The 20288-nt window shown below is 43.6% G+C and overlaps 1 protein-coding gene across 2 annotated transcripts in view; it reads right to left on the reverse strand.

Annotated features, from left to right (window-relative positions):
- Nucleotides 1-20288, reverse strand: part of LOC144600260 (slit homolog 3 protein-like) — a 595019-nt gene that overhangs the window by 337795 nt on the left and 236936 nt on the right. The window contains exon 1 of one of the 2 annotated variants that reach the window (XM_078411833.1): nucleotides 14915-15291. The exons of the other annotated variant lie outside the window; for it this stretch is intronic. The gene's annotated coding sequence lies outside the window, so the exon portion shown is untranslated. Of the gene's footprint in view, nucleotides 1-14914; nucleotides 15292-20288 lie in introns of those variants that run through there. 2 annotated transcript variants of the gene reach the window in all.

Below are 20288 nucleotides of genomic sequence, written 5' to 3' on the forward strand. Positions count from 1 at the left end.
TTGATCTAAAACGTTGTCTGTCCATTTGCCTCCAGAGATGCTGCCCGACATGCTGAGTTCCTTCAGTGGATTGTTTTTTGCTCATGATTCCAGCATCTGCAATCTCTTGTGTCTCCAAATATAAGTGTATTCAAAGGTGGAGAAAAAGAGAGGAGAAAGACAGACAAGATGCAAACATTGTAGGGCAATTACACTCAGGGCAAAAGGAGAAATGGAGAGAGGGTAGGCAATGAAACACACACCTGACAGGTAAACAGAAAAGTGGACAAGTGTCAGAAGGTCACACACACACACACATTGATATGCGTCGGAGAGGGAAGAGATAGAAAGAAAGTGAAGCAAAGGATGCAGAAGCATCAAGGGTGAAAGGCAGAGAGTGGGGATCAAAAAGAAACATGGAGGGAAAGTGTGCTTCTGAGACTTTGGCATAGATTCATAGAAAGCGAAGCAGAGCAAGAGAATAAAAAAACATGTGACAAAGAGATGAAAGAACAGAGTGAAAAATTGAAAGAGAAAGGGGAATGTTAAGGAGATAAACGGGGGAGAGAGAGAGTGAGAGAAAATGAGAATGAGCAAAAGAGAGTAGCGAGCGATTGCAAAAGAAAGGCAGAGAGGGAGAAAGACTGAGAAAGAAGGAGATTTTGGATGAGAACTAAGTAGATGCACAGGGGTAGAGGGACAGGGCGATTGGAAAATGGAAACAGAAAATAAATAGGAACTGAAGGAGAGATTTGAGAGATAAAGTCAGTGTTACTGGGCAAGCAACAAAGCAGTAAGGAGTGAGCAAGAGGCAAGAGTAACAATATAGTACAAAAGATACAATGCCAGGAAATGAGGAAGGATGGAGAAGGTAAAAAACGAGGGAGAGCACATGATATATTTGAGAGGGGTAGGCAAATGAGATAGAGTGTGAAACAAGAGAAGAGAGTACAAGAGGAAGGGAGAGAGCAAGCTATTATCAAGTAGTAAGCAAGATTTTAGTCTAGAAGTTAACATCGCTCCCATGTTGAATACATTTTAACAAAGTGGTTGCGCTTGAAAAATAGTCAAGACTGTAACACAGGGCATGAGATGTTAGAACCAGTGACCAAAAGATTTCTCAGAAGGGTAGATTTTAAGGAATGTCTACAAGGAAGAAAAAGAGAGATGGGGAGTGGCAGCAAGGTTTAAGAAGGAAGTTTCAGAGCTCACGGCTCTAAAGGTAGAAGAAAAAGACACCAACAGAGCAGCGTCAGCAAAAGCTGGAAGGGCTGCAGAGTTCTTGAAACTATTAAGAGCTTTGTTCATGATTACAGTTATTTACAGGAGGAAGTGTGGAGCAGTACAAACAGAGCAGTTTAACAAGGTTCACAGGGTTAATTTAAATCTAGCCTAACAAGAGCCCTAGAAAATTACTTACAGAATTTGATGAATGCCCCTCGGAAACAAATAACAATTTTGGTCCTAATCAAAAAAACAAGCTTCTCCCCCCCCCCCCCCCCCAACCAAAGAATTGCATGGAGAGTACCATCTGATATGATTAATTCCAGATACAAACAATATCCTAAAGTGCCAGTATTATCATCTACAGCAGTTCTGCCAGAAACTGTCTATTCAGCAATGCCGCTAATTGCCCCCTTACAATGTCACTAATTGCCCACAAAGATGTAGTCAAACTCTGGCAGTAAGAGCATTTTTATTTTTTATCATTAAAACCTTACAGTGTTTCATATCATTTGATGTTATAATTGTAATAGTGACACTGCTGGTTCATGACACTTCTATCTTCATCTGATGCAATGAGGTATTAACTTGCCCGTCTCTCTAGTACATGGCCAAGTACAAACGCTGGATCTACGAGATGCCTGATTAAAGAGTTACATATCTAGTTAAAATGGAGGTGGGAAGAAGAAGTAATGCTGCAAACTAAACCTTTCTCAAAAGATGCAGAACACGTGCCCCAAGACAAAACAGCCAGAGTTCTGCTTATGCTCGAGATATTTAGAATAGATCACCGTTGGCTAATGACCATCAGTTTGAAGAAGGGTCTCGACCCGAAACGTCACCCATTCCTTCTCTCCAGAGATGCTGCCTGTCCAGCTGAGTTACTCCAGCATTTTGTGTCTATCTTCGATTTAAACCAGCATCTGCAGTTCTTTCCGACACCATTGGCTATTATTAGTTTCTATCAAGAGGGAGAACCAAAATACAGAAACCACATCGCAGATGTGAAAGCCCCTCCTTATCTGTTTGAAAACATCAAAATTGTCGCCAGCAGCAAAGGGAGAGAATGTAAAGCATTTGTTAGTCATTGCTGCAGGGTTCATTTATTAACGTTGCTCGCATGTGTCATCTGTTTTTGTTATTGGCACAAAGGGCCTTCTAAACTAAGGAGCTGAGGATGCTGCTCAGATGTTACTAAGTCAAGTGAAAAACACGGTTTTCTTTCCTGTGAAGTTCTCTTTTGTTCTTGCATTCTCGTCACATTTTCAGATCAATCCTGCAACTCAATCAAAGCTGGTTGTAAGCAAATCCAGGGAAGTGTCATATGTTCTGCTGGTTTACTTTATAAAGCACTTTGTCAAATTCAACATACCATTATAATTTTGGCAAAGATATTCCAGTTTGTGCACGGCAAGGTCGCCCAAATAGGAACTGCGTGGAACGGTTAGTTCGTCAGTTCATAGACTTGCTGCTTGCAGGGGACTGCTTGCTTGGTGAGGATTTAGGAGAGTTCCATTGTCTGAAGGTTTCATGGGATCTATTATTACCCCCCAGGTATGTTGAGGCTAAACAACTGGCACAATGGGTTCATAATGTGGGAAACACTCTCTTGGTTCATAATGCAGGTTCACCCCACATAGTGTAAGGCTTTTGGAGTGGCTCTTGAGCCATCTGACTCAACGGCTTAATTTGTAGTGAAAGATACAGCAGGAAGGCGAACCTGCTGAACCACAAGGAGCAAGCATTTGACATTGAAGAAGTAAACAAGGATAATATCTGCTTTGACATTCCCAACAGTTGCATATTTGCAGCACATGATTTGGCACCAATTTATTTTAATTAACAGAGTTTCATAGACTCACTTACTTACTTACTGGCCATTATGCCTCCTGGCATGTAGGGCAACAACAAAGGTCCTCCACTCCTGTCTGTTCTGGGCTAGTTTCTGGACACTACTCCATAGTTTTCATTTCCTCCTCTACAGTTGGACGCCATGTGGTTTTGGGTCTCCCTCTTTTCCTTTCCCCTTCTGGTGTCCAGTGCATGGCTATTCTTGCATTGCTGTCTGGTTCTCTTCTCAGTACATGGCCAATCCAGTCCCAGCGCTTTCTCATGATGATGGTATTGATACTCTCTTGCTGGCATTGAGCAAGGAGATCTTGGTTGGATATGGTGTTTGGCCAAAATATTCTAAGGATTCTTCTCAGGTTCTTAGTATGGAAGACTGACAGCTGCTTGATGTCACTCGCTGTCATTCTCCAGCATCCCCAGCCATATAAGAGGGTGGAGAGGTATATCTTCAGCGTTGATGCTGTATCGCTGGGACCTCCATACATTGTTTAGCATTCTGAAAACATTCCTAGCCTTGTTTAGCCGGTTCTTAATGTCATTTTGTGCTCCGCCATCGTATCTGACTTTACTACCAATATAAATAAACTCCTCACTTATGGGAAGGTCGTTTCTATTCACTTGGATTGGTAAGAAGCTTTGGATGTTTAATGTCATTAATTCAGATTTTTTCTGGTTTATCTTCAAGCCAATTTGTTATGCAAAGTCACTAAGACGGGATGTTTTTCCTGCATGTGTTTGTGAGTATGGGAGACCAGAGCTATGTCATCAGCAAAATCAAGATGTTCCAATGTTGAGAAGAGGGTCCATCGTATGCCTCTTGCTTGATCTTCGGCTGTCTGACGCATCACCCAGTCAAATGCAATATTGAAGAGTAGCGCTGACATCACACACCCTTGTCGAACTCCTGTCTTCACCTGGAATGTGTGGTTACTATTCCCTACTCTGCAAGAGAAGTTGGTGTAGAAGCTCTGAATTACTTCGACTATGTGCTGTGGGATCCCATACATTCGTAATATGCCCTAAAGACTGTCCCGGTGGATGCTGTCAAATGCTTTCTCAAAATCAAAGTTGATGTATATCTGTCTCTGCCACTCTGTGCACTGTTCTATAATGTTTCGCAGGGCAAATATCTGGTCAATGCATCCCCTCCCACCACAAAATCCTGCCTGCTCTTTCCTGAGCTGTTTGTCTACTGCTTCTGAGGTACGTTGTATTATAATCTTTGCCAGAATCTTGCTTGGAATTGATAGAAGAGCGATCCCTCTCCAATTGTTACACTCTCTTAAGTTGCCTTTCTTTGGTATCCTAATGATGACTCCTTCTGACCAGTCGTCAGGTATCTCCTTTCTTTACCAAATAGCTGTGAACAGTGGTACAAATACTTTGGCTGCAAGTTCTGCATTTGGCTCTGTGTGATCATCCATATCTACTAGTGCCTGAAACCTGTTCCTTAATTGTAGCACGAAATAACTTTTCACTTTTGGGTCATGTAGTTTCTCATCGACAAACTGTGGCCTGCATGTCTTTTTGCTCCCAGTTTAACTTTGAGAACAGCCAGGACCAGGTGAAGGTCACTGCCAACATCAGCTCCCTGTCTCACCTTAACATCCAGTAATGAGCGTCTCCATGTGCCGTTTATCATCAGGTGGTCTATCTGGTTCTTATCTCTTCCATTTGGAGAGGACCATGTAGTTTGTGGATGTCTCCGTGCGGAAAGAGGGTCCCTCCAATTACTAGATTGTAATTGGTGCAGAGTTCTATTAGTCTCTCACCGTTCCCATTTATAAAACCACAGCCCTCTTTGCCCATGGCTCTGTCCTGGTCTGTGTTGTTGTTTCCAACCTTTGCATTTAGGTCCCCCATCACAATCTTCATGTCATGTCTTGGTGTGTTTTCTAACTCAGCCTGTAATTGCTCATATAATTCATCCTTAACACTATCATCACTATCGTTTAAACAAGGATAATATCTGCTTTGACACTCCCAACAGTTGGCATTTTTGCAGCACATGATTTGGCACCAATTTATTTTAATTAACAGAGTTTCATAGAGTCATGGAGGAATAGAGCCCACAAAAGATCCATCAGCCCACCAAGTCTGCACCAAGCATGGGCAATTCATCTGCACTGATTCTATACTAATCCCCTTCTTTACGCTCCCTTCAGGCTCATCAATTCCCTCCAGATTTTACCACTCGCCGATACACCACATATACTCCAGGTACAATCTATAGTGGCCAATTCACCTTCCAATCAGCAGAGCTTTGTGATGAAACCAGTGTGGTCACAGGGAGAACACACAAATCCCACACAGAGAGAACCCAAGATCAGGATTGAACCTGGGACTCTGGCACTGTGAAGCTAAGGCTCTGTTAGCTGCACCTCTGAGATGGAGGGATGTTTGACCTCCAGCAATGTGGCTCACCAGCTAAATGTAATCTTAAGAGCATAAGACACAGGAGCAGGAATAGTTCCTCCATTCCTCTATGGCTGTTCATTAAAGTCAGAGCCATTTTCCAGCACAACCCTTATAACCCCTGATTATCAGAAATCTATCGATCGTGGTTTTGAATGAACACAAAGACTGAGTTTCCACTGTCCTCCAGAGTGGAGAACTCGAAACGCCCACCAGAACCTTCTGAGTAAAGAGATTCCTCCTTACCTCAGTGCAAAATAACCCACCCCTTCTTTTAGAACTGTGTTCTGTACCCGTAGACCTTGCAGTCACTGGAAGCATGTCTCTCTGCATTCAGACTAGCACTTAGATGGGTTCAATAGACCGTGGCTTTAAGTCTAAACCTGCAGGCTTTTAGAAGGGAATCAGGATAAATAACCTCCTACCAGCTAAAGTGAAGCCTATTATACAGCTTTGTATTGTCAGCTTTACGCACATCACAGGTAAATCCTGTTAAAAGCTGAAGGCTAAATGATCTTAATCCAGTGTTAAAAAAAAATGCTGCAGTCATTAATCACTAAGAAACCCACTCTGACATGAGTCATAGAATCATAATGATTGAAAACAGGACCTTCGGCCCACCCAGTCCGTGCCGTCAAATGAATCCTTTTATTCTCCCTATATTTTCATCATATTTCTCTAGATTAATGAAAAATACACATGCAAGGTGTGGAGATGGCAGCACTTTGTTTGAAGTGGCATGCGCAGAATGCAAGGGAAATGTACATGGGGAGGAAATGTTCAATTTACAGCTTCCACTGGAGATTCCAGTCACAATATGATTCAAGGAATCTATAGTGAACAGCATGAATATCGGCATGTCTGAAGTAGAGTCTCAACCCGAAACCTCACCCATTCCTTCTCTCCAGAGATGCTGCATGTCCCGCTGAGTTACTCCAGCACTTTATGTCTACCTTTGAATATTGGCATAGAAACATAGAAAATAGGTGCAGGAGTAGGCCATTCGGCCCTTCGAGCCTGCACCGCCATTCAATATGATCATGGCTGATCATCCAACTCAGTATCCTGTACCTGCCTTCTCTCCATACCCCCTGATCCCTTTAGCCACAAGGGCTACATCTAACTCCCTCTTAAATATAGCCAATGAACTGGCCTCAACTACCTTCTGTGGCAGAGAATTCCACAGATTCACCACTCTCTGTGTGAAAAAAAACTTTCTCATCTCGGTCCTAAAAGACTTCCCCCTTATCCTTAAACTGTGACCCCTTGTTCTGGACTTCCCCAACATCGGGAACAATCTTCCGGCATCTAGCCTGTCCAACCCCTTAAGAATTTTGTAAGTTTCTATAAGATCCCCCCTCAATCTTCTAAATTCCAGCGAGTACAAGCCGAGTCTATCCAGTCTTTCTTCATATGAAAGTCCTGCCATCCCAGGAATCAATCTGGTGAACCTTCTCTGTACTCTCTGAACATCCACGTAACTGATAAAATCACAGCTGAAATCCCACAGACTGCTGCATGGTTTAGTTTCTCTCTCTGACTGTTATAAACCACTCAGATTTGACACCGGTGATGTGAATCTCACAACTAAATTCAAGCCAGTTACTCACTTCCAGATATCTTTCACAGATATTTCAACTCCTCGATAATACTGCTGCCTAACACAAGCCCTGTGTGTCCATCTTTGTGCAAAGGAATCATTTGGAACCCTTGATTAGATTCCAGCCTGCAACTGGACTCCCTGAGGTTGGTTCTATTAGATTGGCTGCAAAGCGCGTTGGGATAAGCTGAAGTCATTAAAGGTGCTGTGAAAGTTGACATTCTTTCCTTAGATGTATGCACGTATGCATGCAAGCCCTTGAGCAGGGAGAGGGGCTAACAGAGGCAAAGCCCAATTCCAGCACACTACAACCTTGAATAACTTTGACATAAGCCAATGAAACATTTAACAACACCCCCCCCCCTCCCCCTCCCCACGCTGAAGAATATAATTTAATTGGCTTTTAGTTCTGAGAAAATGATGGAGAATTTGGAGTGAGCTTAACAAGTGATAGGACTAATAGCTTTTATCCATTTCATAGCATTATGTGGTAAACACAGAGTTAAGCTAAAACAATTTCAGAGTTAGCATAGTCATTTATTCTTGTCCATTAATGCTGACATGTCATTCATTACGTACTATAAATCCAGTGACAGCAAGGAATGAACAATCCTTGAAAAGCCTTCACTTGATTTCGAAATGGTCCTTTCCTTTACCTCCCCTTTCGCAGTCAATTTTATGCCTGACAGATTAATAAATGAGATGGAAACGTGTCATAATTGACCATTGCATTCTTCTCTCCAAAAGGAAGCTCTCAGGGAAAGTGGAAATACATTCAATTTGTAACAGTTATGCAGATGGAGGTCCTGATGGATTTTTGTTCTTAAAGGAAAGCTGCATATTTTATAGTCATAGAATTATGCAGCAAAGAAAACAGCCCCTTCAACCCAATTCATCCGCGGCAACCATGAAGCACCGTGGAAGATGGTCTCATTTGCCTGGGTTTTACCCACATCCCTCTAGTCCTTTCCTGTGCATGTACCTCTTCAAATGTCTTTTAAATGTTGTTATTGTACTCGCCTCAACTATTTTCTCTGACGGCTCATTTCATTTTTTTTATCAACCTCTGAAAGACAAAGTTTCCCCTCAGGTTCCTGTTAAAATCTTCCCCTCTCACCTTAGACCTATGCCGCCCAGTTTTTGAAGCCCCTACCCTGGGAAAAAATACCTTATTTATACCCCTCATGATTTATAAACCTCTATTAGTTCCCTCCTCAGCCTCCTGCGCTCCAAGGAATTATGTAATGGCCTACCCAATTTCTCCCCATAGCTCAGGTCCTCGAACCTTGGCAATATCTTCATATATCTTCTCTGCATACTCTTCAGCTTAATAGCATCTTTCCTATAACAGGATAACCAAAACTGAACACCATACTCCAAAGGCAGCCTCACCAACAAGTTGTACAACAGTAATATAATATCCCAACTTCTGTACTCATTTTACCAAAGGATGAAAGCCAGCACGCCAGCAGTCTCCTTATCTACCTGCGACACCACTTCCAGCACACTATGTACATGTACTCCTAGGTCCCCCTGCTCTACATCACTCCACAGAGCCCTACTGTTCACTCCGACGATCCTACCCTGGTAGGATCTTACACGTATCTCAACTGAGCGCCTTTAGTCATTGCATGGCCCTGTTGCCCAGCTGATCAAGATCCCTCTATAATTCCTGATAACCATTTTCACAGAGTATGACCTCACCTATTTTAGTGCCATCTGCACACTTAGTAATTTTAATTTAGGGATATAGCGTGGAAACAGGCCTTTCAGCCCACAGAGTCCGCACTGCCGAACACTCACCCGTACCCTAATTCTATCCGACACTCGGGACAAGTTACAGAAGCCAATTAACCTACACAGTTGAATGTCTTTGGAATGTGGGAGGAAACCGGAGAACCCGGTGATAACCCATGCAGTCACAGGGAGAATGTACAAACTCCATGCAGAAAACACCCGTAGTTAGGATTGAACCCGGTAGTTAGGATTGAAAGCAGCAGCTCTCCCACTGCGCCAGTGAGCTGCCCCTTGTACATTGTTACACCAGCTTGTACTCATCCCCTGCTTTTATTCCCCTCACATTCCCATCAACTCCTGTCGGTTTCTGCCACTCATCGAGATACTGGGACAATTAACAGTGGCAGATTAATCAACAAATTAATCAACAAAACAAAATATCTTTCGGATGTGGAAGGATCTATCTTTTTTATGAATTTAAAAGAGAGTTAGATAGAGCTCGAGGGGCAAGTGGAATCAAGGGATATGGGGAGAAGGCAGGCATAGGTTACTGATTGTGGACGATCAACCATGATCACAATGAATATGAAACATATTTTTTATGCTTCTATGAAAGTTGAGTCCCTGGAGCATGGTCATGCAGTCACAACTGCAAACTCCACATAGTCAGTAGTGGAGGTCAGGACTGAGCCTGGCTCACTGGAACATGAAGCAGCACATCAACTATCTGTGCCACAGTGCCGCCCAATAAAAATAAAAATAACGTTGATCCTTTCAACGATTGCCAAGTGAACTGTTGGAATTCACCCCTTGGAAGATAGGGAGGCTGCAACTGTTACATGGTGAGAAGCCAGCCAAGCTTGGTATCGCTGGAGACTCTCACCGTATTACTTAGAAAATGAAGATTTTGGGTAGTGTTAAAGCGCAGAACCAGTGCAGATCAGAAATCAGTGCAATGGGGAAGAAAGTGAGTCATTTTCTGTTCTTAATTTTCAAAAAATATTCATCCTTTTATAATATTCTTATCACAGCCTCTCCTCAGGTGTCAGCAGTAACTAGGGTTGCCAACTGTCCCGTATTAGCCGGCACATCCCGTATTTTGGGTTAAAATGGTTTGTCCCGTACTTGTCCCGTATTAGGCCCGGGGGGGCGCTGTAGGCCCGGATGCTGTAGGTCCGGTCACCGGGCGTCACCTAACGGAGGTTGCGTAGCAACCCACCACCCGGCCCGGGCGGCCGCCATTGGTGGAGCGGGAGCACGTGGTCGCTGGCTGGGTGAGAGCACGTGGGGCACGGGACGGTGATGTCATCTTGTCCCTTATTTGGGAGTGAGATAGTTGGCACCCCTAGCAGTAACACTCTTGCCTCTAATGCTGATGGATCTGGGTTGATGCCCTATTCCAGAGATTTCAGCATACAAGAGTCATAGAATCATACAACAGGGAAACAGGCCCTTCAGCCGACCATGTCCCTGCCACCCATCAAGTATCTATCTGTACTGATCCAATGTGTTAGCACTTAATCTTTAGCCATCTATGCCTTGGCAATTCGAGGAGTCAGAAAGATACATCCTATTTGGTGTGAGAGTTTCTGCCTTCACCATCACCAGATCTAACCTATAGAGCTGAAAAAATACATCTTCCTCAGATTTCCTCTGAACCTTTTACTTTCCTCAAAATCTGTGCATGCTCATTTAGACATTATTGTATCGGAAAAGGTGTCTCACTGTTAACTGCCCCTCAATGCCATCTAGGCCAATATTCCAGAGATGCAATGATCAAATTCTGTTCTTTAGGGTCGGAGGGGGGGGGGGGGGGGGGGGGGGGGGGGTGGAAGAATCTGAAAGAATTGCAATTGCCATGGACAACATGTTCATTTGTTTTCTTATCTCAGCTCCTACTTTTGCTGCAGCCCAGGGGAAAGGGAGCCAGTCAACATACAAACCTAATGGTACAACACACTTGTGATCCAGAATTGGTATGGAAGTGTGGAGAGGACCTGAACATTGTTTCTTACCCACTCCCAATTGCCCCTGAGTGGACTGCTACGTGGTGCTGATGAAGGAACTATGTTCCATTGAGACTTCCATAATATTCTACAGAAAAGTTAAGGATACATTTCCTCTTCAGGTTTGTGCCTGACCTGCAGTTAGACAGGCATCTGATGCTATGTCCTTCTGGATGCTGCAGAGAGCAGGTTTGCAGGGTATTCACAACAAAACTGGTTGTGGCTGTGACTGTATGCAGCTATGGTGCAATATTGGTGGAGGGAAGAAGGAATATGGCATTGGATGGGTGAGCAGTTTCATGGCTTCTTGAGTTTTATTGGAGCTGTGCACTTTCATGCCGGACAGGGAGATTCCATCGTACTCCTGGCCAATGTCTGGTGGATCTTGGAAAGGTTTCAGGGAGTCAGAGCCAAGTTATTTGCTGAGGGATATCAGTGACCTGCTCTTGTAGCCACAACATCATTGTAACTGACCCAGTTAAGATGCTGGTCGGGAATAGCAACTCTCTCTGCCACACTCCAGTGGATGATAGTGGGGAGCCTGGCAATGGTAATGATGTGGAAGTTGGTCTGAATTTCTGTTGTTAGGGATGGCCTTTGCCTGGCACTTGTTACAGCGACACCCTTAGTTGCATTTATCAATCTATAACTGAATGTTGACTAGATTTTGCTGAGTGCAGGTGTGAACTAACTCATTTGCTGAGGAGTTATAAATGGGACTGAACACTGTACACCATCAATTAAGATCCCTCTCTGACCTTTTGACGCAGGTAGGTTATTGATGAAGCAGCTGAAGATTGTTAGCCAAGGACACTGTCATGAGCAACTCCTGCGGCAATGTACTAAGGCTGGGATGACTGACCTACAACACGCACAACCATTGTGCAAGATATAACTTCAGGCAATGAATGAATGGATATGTACCAGTCGATGCCTATTGAATCTAATTTTGCCATGGTTCCTTGGTGCCATGTGCTGTCTTGATGTCAGGCACAGTCACTTTGACCTCACCTCTGGAATCCAGCTCTTGTCCCTGGTCACGTACAAAGCCCTAAACGGGCTTGCCCTCCCCCCCCCCCCCCCCCATATCAAAAATCTTCTAACCCACCACTCTATCTCCAGGTCCCTCAGGTCAGCCGACTTGGGGCTACTCACTATCCCGCGGTCTAGGCTTAAGCTCAGGGGTGACCGCGCTTTTGCAGTTGCAGCTCCGAGACTGTGGAACAGCATCCCTCTCCCCATCAGAACTGCCCCCTCCATCGACTCCTTTAAGTCCAGGCTCAAATCCTATTTCTACTCCCTAGCGTTTGAGGCCCTCTGAGGGGGCGCTGTGAACTGTTTATGTATGTGCTGTTATGTTTCTGTGCCATTGTATGTTCGTTTCTTAGTACCTGAACTGATGTACAGCACTTTGGTCAACGTGGGCTGTTTTTAAATGTGCTATACAAATAAAATTGACTTGACTTGATTTGACTTGGTTGGATTAAGAACTGAGTGACCCTGTCGAAGTCTAAGCGGGGCACCAATAAGCAGGTTATTGAGTGAGTGAGTCAGTCTCTCTTGATAGTCTTGCTGATGGCACTCCCCATGCTGATGATTCAGAATTGGTTGGTTGAGTGCTAATTATCTGGATTGAGATGGTCCTGTTTATTTTGAATAGCACATATCTAGGCAGAGCCCCACAAGGTTGGGTGGGTGCCAATGTTGTAACTGTACTGGAACAACCTGGCTAGTAGAGCAGTTCGTTCTGGAGTAGGAGTCTTCAGTGATGCACCCATAATGTTATCTGGTCCCGGAGCCTTTGCTGTATCCAGTCCTCTCGGCTATTTCTTGATGGCACAAGGAGTGAGTGGAATTGGTTTCTGCGATAGTGGGGTCTCTAGGTGAAGGCCAGATGTACCATTCACTTGGCACCAGCTGAAGATAGTTTCAAATGCTTCAGCAATTCTTTGGCACTTACACATGGGCTCCATCAATGGGATCCACGGTTTTTCTCAGAACCTTCATTTATTAGTTACCCAGCACCATTCACAACTAGATAGTGGAGGACTGCAGAGCTTTGAGGTGAGCCACATTTTGTTTCCCTGGCAAAACAAAACTGTGCAGTGGATAAACAAGAGAAATTGTGCCCACACCTTCAGTCATTGAAAGTAGGTTGATCAGGATTTCCAGCTATGTAATGGTGTCAGAGTGTATAGGAAGGAACTGCAGATGCTGGTTTACACCAAGGACAGACACAAAATGTTGAAGTAACTCAGCGGGACAGGCAGCATCTCAAGATAGAAGAAATGGGTGATGTTTCAGGTCGAGACCCTTCCTCAGCTTCTTCCCTACAACCATCACACTATTAAACGTTACAACCTATAAATAAGCTCCAAACTATACAGATTAAGGTACATTCATTTTGACTTTTATTACCTATTTATTTGTCTGTTTGTTTTACTGAACTTTTTTCTGTTGTTTATATGGGTTTTACAGAATACTATGTTTACACACAAAATGCTGGAGTAACTCAGCAGGTCAGGCAGCATCTCGGGAGAGAAGGAATGGGTGACGTTTCGGGTCGAGACCCTTCTTCAGACTGATGTCAGGGGGGCGGGACAAAGGAAGGATATAGGTGGAGACAGTAAGATAGAGGGAGATCTGGGAAGTAGGAGGGGAAGGGAGGGACAGAGGAACTATCTAAAGTTGGAGAAGTCGATGTTCATACCACTGGGCTGCAAACTGCCCAGGCGAAATATGAGGTGCCGTTCCTCCAATTTCCGGTGGGCCTGACTATGGCACTGGAGGAGGCCCATGACAGAAAGGTCAGACTGGGAATGGGAGGGGTTGAAGTGCTCGGCCACCGGGAGATCAGTTTGGTCAATGCGGACCGAGCGCATGTGTTCAGCGAAGCGATCGCCGAGCCTGCGCTTGGTTTCGCCGATGTAAATAAGTTGACATCTAGAGCAGCGGATGCAATAGATGAGGTTGGAGGAGGTGCAGGTGAACCTTTGTCTCACCTGGAAAGACTGTTTGGGTCCTTGGATGGAGTTGAGTGGGGAGGTAAAGGGACAGGTGTTGCATCTCGTGCGGTTGCAGGGGAAAGTGCCCGGGGTTGGGGTGATTTACTATGTTTACATATATGTCGTGCTGCTGCAAGTAAGAAATTCATTGTTCTGTTTTGGGATATAACAGTACAGTTCTGGAACAGGCCATTTGGCACAATGTCTTTGCCGAACATGATGTCAATTTAAACTAATCTCCTCTGCCTGCATGTAATCCAAATCCCTCCATTCGTAACACATCCATGTACTTGTCTATAAGCCTCTTAAATGCCAAAATCGCACCTGCTTTCACCCTAACAGTGCATTCCTGGCTTCTACAACTGTTCCCCATACTTCTCCTTTAAATGTTTCCCCACTGCCTTTCAAACTGTGCCCTCTCGTCTTTGATGTCTCCACCTTGGGAAAAAGCTTCTGACTGTCTACCTATTTTTACCTCATAATTTTATGGACTTCTATCAGATCTTCGCTCAACCTCTGTTTGGTCCAGAGTAACAAACCAAGTTTGTCCAATCTCTCCTTATAGCTAATGCCCTCTAATCCAGGCAGCATTCTGGTACACCTCTTCTGCACCCTGTCCAAACACTCCACATTCCTTCTGAAATGGAGCAACTGGAACTGCACACAATACTTCAAATGCGGCCCAAAGACCTAATAAACTACAACATGACTTGTTGACTCGTAATCTCAATGCCCCGACCGATGAAGGCAAGTGGACCCTACACCTTCTCTACCGCTCTTTTTACTTGTCTTGCCACTTTCAGGGAGCTAGTTTCATGGAGCTGATAGAGTTCATGGAAATTGACCCTTTCACACAACTCGTCCACGCCGAGCTGCGTTAATCCCATTTGCTTCCATTATTGTCGATGGGCAGTAGTCAATGCAAATTTAGTCATGACAAAAAAACGTTTCAGTTGCACATCGCACTCTGCAAATTGTAAAGCAGCACGTTACCCAAAGCACTGTAGTTTTCCACATTGAATTAAGTGATCCCGTCTAAGTGGAGCTAGTCGGCTGGCATGCAGGAGCCACCGATCAAAGTTAAGTAAAGGACTTACCTTACATGTGATCCTATCTAGCACGCAGTAAAACAAGGTAGTCCCAGGAGTGCTCAAAAGTGGCTGCTTGCAGGACAGCACGGGCGGCCTAATGTTCCCCAAAATGCTCCAAAACAATCACTGTTTAAGGAACGTCATCATCCTGTGCACGGCGATGCAGAAGTTGCAAGGAGCAATCACTCTGGGAAATACCTCGTCCAATTTCCAGAGTGACAAATGTGGCCCAGAAGTGGAAAATGTTTCACTCCGTGGAATGTCCACTTGCAATGCCGGCTGAAGAGAAGCATTGGCTCGTCCTCTGCCCCCTGATGTTAATCCAGCTCCATCAGTTTCAGGCTCAGTAACTGCTCCCAGTCAACATACTGTGTGGGTGACTGTGTTTATAATGATGCTAATGTAACTCTCACACTGTCCGACTCAATAACTCCTCCCTGGGAGTATCCTGTGTTAATGAATGCTTTTCTATTGATGTTAATGAGGCTGTATCAGGTTCAATAACACATTCTATTGTCATTACCAGTCATCATCATTGAAAAGTTGCAAATGAAAGGGTCTTACGACTAGTACGTTTGTGTAGTGTTTGACCTATCGAAAAGAACAGAACAGCAATCATCCCTGCAGTGTATATCACAAGCAAAACATATGGATGGGCAAATCACAGTGCAATAGAGTGCTGCTTTTAAATATTATGAAATAAAGCTTGAAAAGGGACTTCACAGCCCTCATTGCTTAATGCATCACATAAAATGATCCTGTGCATCCTGAAGAACATTATATTAATTAAGTAGTGTTTAAGGAGCTATTTCCTCCTTTGTAATAAACAAGCGATGACACAAATCAAAGCAGCATAGCATTGTTGCCGCAGATATGGCCTTGCCTTTTCCAGCTCTCCCCCCCACCCACCCCCACCACCCCCGTAAAGTTAGGAGACCTTTGCCAAAAGGAGAACTCTGAACTATTGCTTTTATTTCACTAATGCTATCAAGAGCAGGAACCACAAGGAGGGGCTATTCAGCAGGATATTCCATTCATCTCTGTCTGAAAGTGCTCACTCTCCAATCCTGCCTGTTCTGTAACCAACTACAACAGGCTTTGCACACCAGCAAAGACATTCTCCCCTCAGGTGGCCACTGCTAAGTTCCAAGCTCTCTCCTTGCTCCTTTTAAATGTATTTTAGAATTTTCAAAGCATGTTCGATTTATTTTTATTGTTATAAAATCTGCCAACTTTTCGCCATGCACGATAATAGCCATATAGATATATAATGCCATTATTGCAATTTATATAGGATTTGGAACCAGATTACTGTGTGTGGCACGACTGTATGAATGAGAGCCACATGTTATGGTAAAAGTCAGAGAGAGCAGTTGATTCTTACAGAACAACATTCCACACAGATATTATTCTCATCCTTAGTGAATGAATCCTTTCAACAAGCCCTTCCACTCAATTTCTGGACTGGATACATGTCGGGCAAGGAAAGAGCAACTAACTTTAATTCTGATAGAAACTCAGTTCAAGTTCTATTATGACTGCAGCAAAGATAGTGAATCAACCAGACACAAAATGCTGGAGTAACTCAGCGGGACAGGCAGCATCTCTGAAGAGAAGGAATGGGCGGCGTTTCGGGTCGAGACACTTCTTCAGACATCTGACTCAAAACGTCACCCATTCTTTCTCTCCATTAAAACCTCCATTGTTCCTTGCTATTCTGTAAGGTGTAATGTTGGAGCTCAATAAAAACCAAGTTGTTTTGAAAAAGAGCATGTAGCCACTTACTTTTAGATGCCCTGGAGAAGCCTCTCTTGCACGATAATCTTTGCACCATTCTATTGTTCTGCATTTGTCATTGTTTTATTATTGCATCTGCCATTATCATGTACTCTATATATCATCATATATATATATATATATATTTGTACCAGCATCTGCAGTTATTTTCTTATACTCTATATATCATGTGTGCTTTATGATGCAAACAAGGAATCTCAATACACCCTGGCGTATATGATAATAAACTAATCTGAATGTGAATCTGAAGAAAAGTAAATGCCACTGCAGAAATTCAAAGGGAACACGAAGCCAGAATTTTTCAAGAAAATAATTGCATGTCTAAGTTTCTTTTTTATAATTTAGAAATATTTCAACAGAAGGTTGGGCTATGTATTATTTGTCAGGATTTGCCATTTTTGTAATAATGAATAAGTCATGCCAGTGCCTCCACTTTCTTGATGGTTTACAGAGATTCAGTATGTCTCTGAATACTCTGAACAAACTTTCAGAGGTGTCCTGTAGAAAGTGTCCTTACTGTTTGCATCGTGACCTGCCAATTCCAATGCTGAGGAACGTAAGGGGCTTCACAGACTGGTGTCCTGAGTCGGGTCCATTATGCGCACAATCCTCCTCATAATTGGAAGAATCTCCATGAGGATCTGTCTCAAAAAGGCGGCATCTATCATCAAGGATCTCCATTATCTATGCCATTTCCCCTCTACTCACTGCTACCAGTGTGCACAGGCACAGAAGCGGAAGTCCCACATCACTAGGGTCAGGAACAGCAATTTCCCTACAACCATCATCTTCTTGAAGCATCCAGCACAACCCTAACTCTCCCTCAACAAGGAATACTGCAGACTTACTCTTGAACTACCATGGACTTGTTTTTATTTCCTAATTATGTCTTTGTACTATTCTTTCCTTTTGGAAATGTTATATATCATTTATGAAGACTTTGTTGTGTGTTGGTCTGAGACTATTTGCCTGTGATGCTGCTGCAAGCAGTATTTCTGCTGTACCCATGCATCACCACACTTGTGCATTTGACAATAAACTCGACTTGATAGACTTGACTTGACTCTGCTCATTGATGCACTGAACTGTTAAAAGTTTCTTCATGCACTTCAGATGCTACTGGTCTGTGTGGGCATTTCTCCACTCCACAGGCAGAAAGAAAAGTCTGAAATATAATTTGTGAGTAGACGTATACAATCTCATACCAAAAGTGCAGCTGCTCTGTACAGTGAAGTTTCTACCTCCAACATATAAATTCAGTACCATTGGCGTTAGCTGCAGTCAAATTCTCTAACAACCAATATTTGTAAAGGCAAGCAATTGGTTACCAAACATAACTGGAGAAACACGCTGTAAATAATGAACCTGAATGTGCTGAGGGCGACTGGGGTTTCCATAGAGACCGTGGCTGCCCACAAGATGCCTGTCAGCAGACTTCAGACTTCCTTGGCTGAGCAGGAACCTGCCGGAGGTTGGATGTGGGTGCATCTGACCTCTTGCTTCACCGGAGAGTTCAGAGATATTTTGTAATGAGCTGAACTGAGAGACAGTTTGTATCTGATTCCTCAGCTTTGCGTTAATCCTGGCAGGCAAATTTGGTCTGTCCCATTCATTAGAATCAGGTTGCTGACCTGCACTAAAAAGGTGTGTGGTGTTTTCCTGACTTTATTTAATTGATATTGATGTATTAGTTCATTTAAATTGGTTTAAAAGTGATTTTTTTGAATTTTTATTAACATTATTTATTAACTATTTTAATGCTTTTATTTGTTTTTAATCAGAGGCATAGAACATAGAATATAGAAAAGTACAGGAATGGAACAGGGTCTTTAGCCCACCATGTCTGTTCCAAACATAATTCCAAGTTAAACTAATTTAGTCTGCCTGCTTATTTGCCTCCACTACCACCCTTGGCAGCACGTTCCAGGCACCACTTTCTGTGTAAAATATTGCTCACACATCTCCATTAAGCTTTGCCCCTTTCATCCTAAAGCTATACCCTTTAGTCTTTGACAATTCCACCCTGAGAAAAAAGTTCTGACTGTCTACCCTATATTGGTCTCTCATACTTTTATATACTTCTATCAGATCTCCCCTTAACCTTTGGCGTTTCAGGGAAAACAATCCAAGTTGGTCCAACCTCTCACTCCAGCTAGTACCCCCTAATCCAGATATCATTCTGATAAACCTCTTCCGAACCCTTTCCAAAGCCTCCACTCTTTGTCACGGGGTAACCAGAACTGTCAGCAATACTCCAGATGCAGCCTAACCAATGTCTTATTGTGAGGCAATGTAAAAGCCCCCTGATAACACTAAAAGTCAGAAAACCATTGGGACAGTCTGCAGTCTGACCATTGTTCGTCATGTGGCCCAGCCCAGAACAGCCACAACAATGAGACAGATAGGCCATTGGGATGCACAATGGCACAAATAAGTAAGTGGCACCTTACTGGAGAAGAGGTGCAAAGCCCAGCCTGAGTCAAGCACCATCTGGCCCAATATGATTCCATTGTAAAATCTCAGCTTAATTGTTGCAACTTCACAAGGTATGGTTCATATGGGAGAGGTGTATGATTTGTTGGCATGATGTACAATGGCATCACCATTGGCAGCAGCTGTGGAATGTTACAGGTATTCCTAGCTGAAGAGAAAATGTCCTTTCTTTCTGTTCATGGGAAAGGGAGGATCAAGGCCAGTACAAGCAACCTTTTCATTTCTAAGTTGTGCCATAATGAACTGATTCACTTTGTCAACAGTAATTACTTCTTTCCTTTTTCAGTGATTTTTCCCCCTCACTTTTCTGGCCAATGGCTGTTAATGAGGATGATGAATACAAACCACTTTAAGGTACTGATCAGATAAGACCCAGTGGGAGAGTCGAGCACTCTCTCCAGGAAAGTAACAAGCAAGCGTCCTCTTATAAATTCCATCAATTCAACATTGCCTGAAAGACTCAGGCAGCAGTCAAAGCCATTTGCAAATATTTAACGTGCTTTCAATGTGGCCCTTCAGTTGCCACATCTTTTCATTTACACAAGCTCTCAGACTCCATGCAGCATCCATCCAGAACACAAACCTTCACAGCAACAGAAGGGAGATTCTAAAGAGGGACACTTAGTGTTAATTATTTTATATAATCAATGACCTGTTTGATCAGTCAAAATTCTGGTTGACAGAGCCTGCTGTGACAGGCCATGCTTCCTGTGCCAATAATGTTTAATTTAGTTTGGTTTACATTTTGAGGTACAATGCGGAAACAGGCCTTTCAGCCCATCGTGTCCGTGCCGACCAGTGATCCCCGCACACTAACACCATCCTGCACACACACTGGGGTCAATGAACAACTTTACCAAAGCCAATTAACCTACAAACCTGTGTGTCTTTGGTGTGTGGGCGCAAACCGGAGCACCCGGAGAAATGTCACACAGGTCACGGGGAGAACGTACAAACTCCATACAACAGCACCCATGGTCAGGATGGAACCTGGGTCTGTAGAGATGTAAGGCAGCAACACTACTGCTGCACCACCATGCTGCCATGTCCACAAACATTAATATAGAAGTTTAGTATATAATGGGCAACT

This window comes from Rhinoraja longicauda, chromosome 14 (genome assembly GCF_053455715.1).
Source record: "Rhinoraja longicauda isolate Sanriku21f chromosome 14, sRhiLon1.1, whole genome shotgun sequence".
NCBI classification, from domain to species: domain Eukaryota; kingdom Metazoa; phylum Chordata; class Chondrichthyes; order Rajiformes; family Arhynchobatidae; genus Rhinoraja; species Rhinoraja longicauda.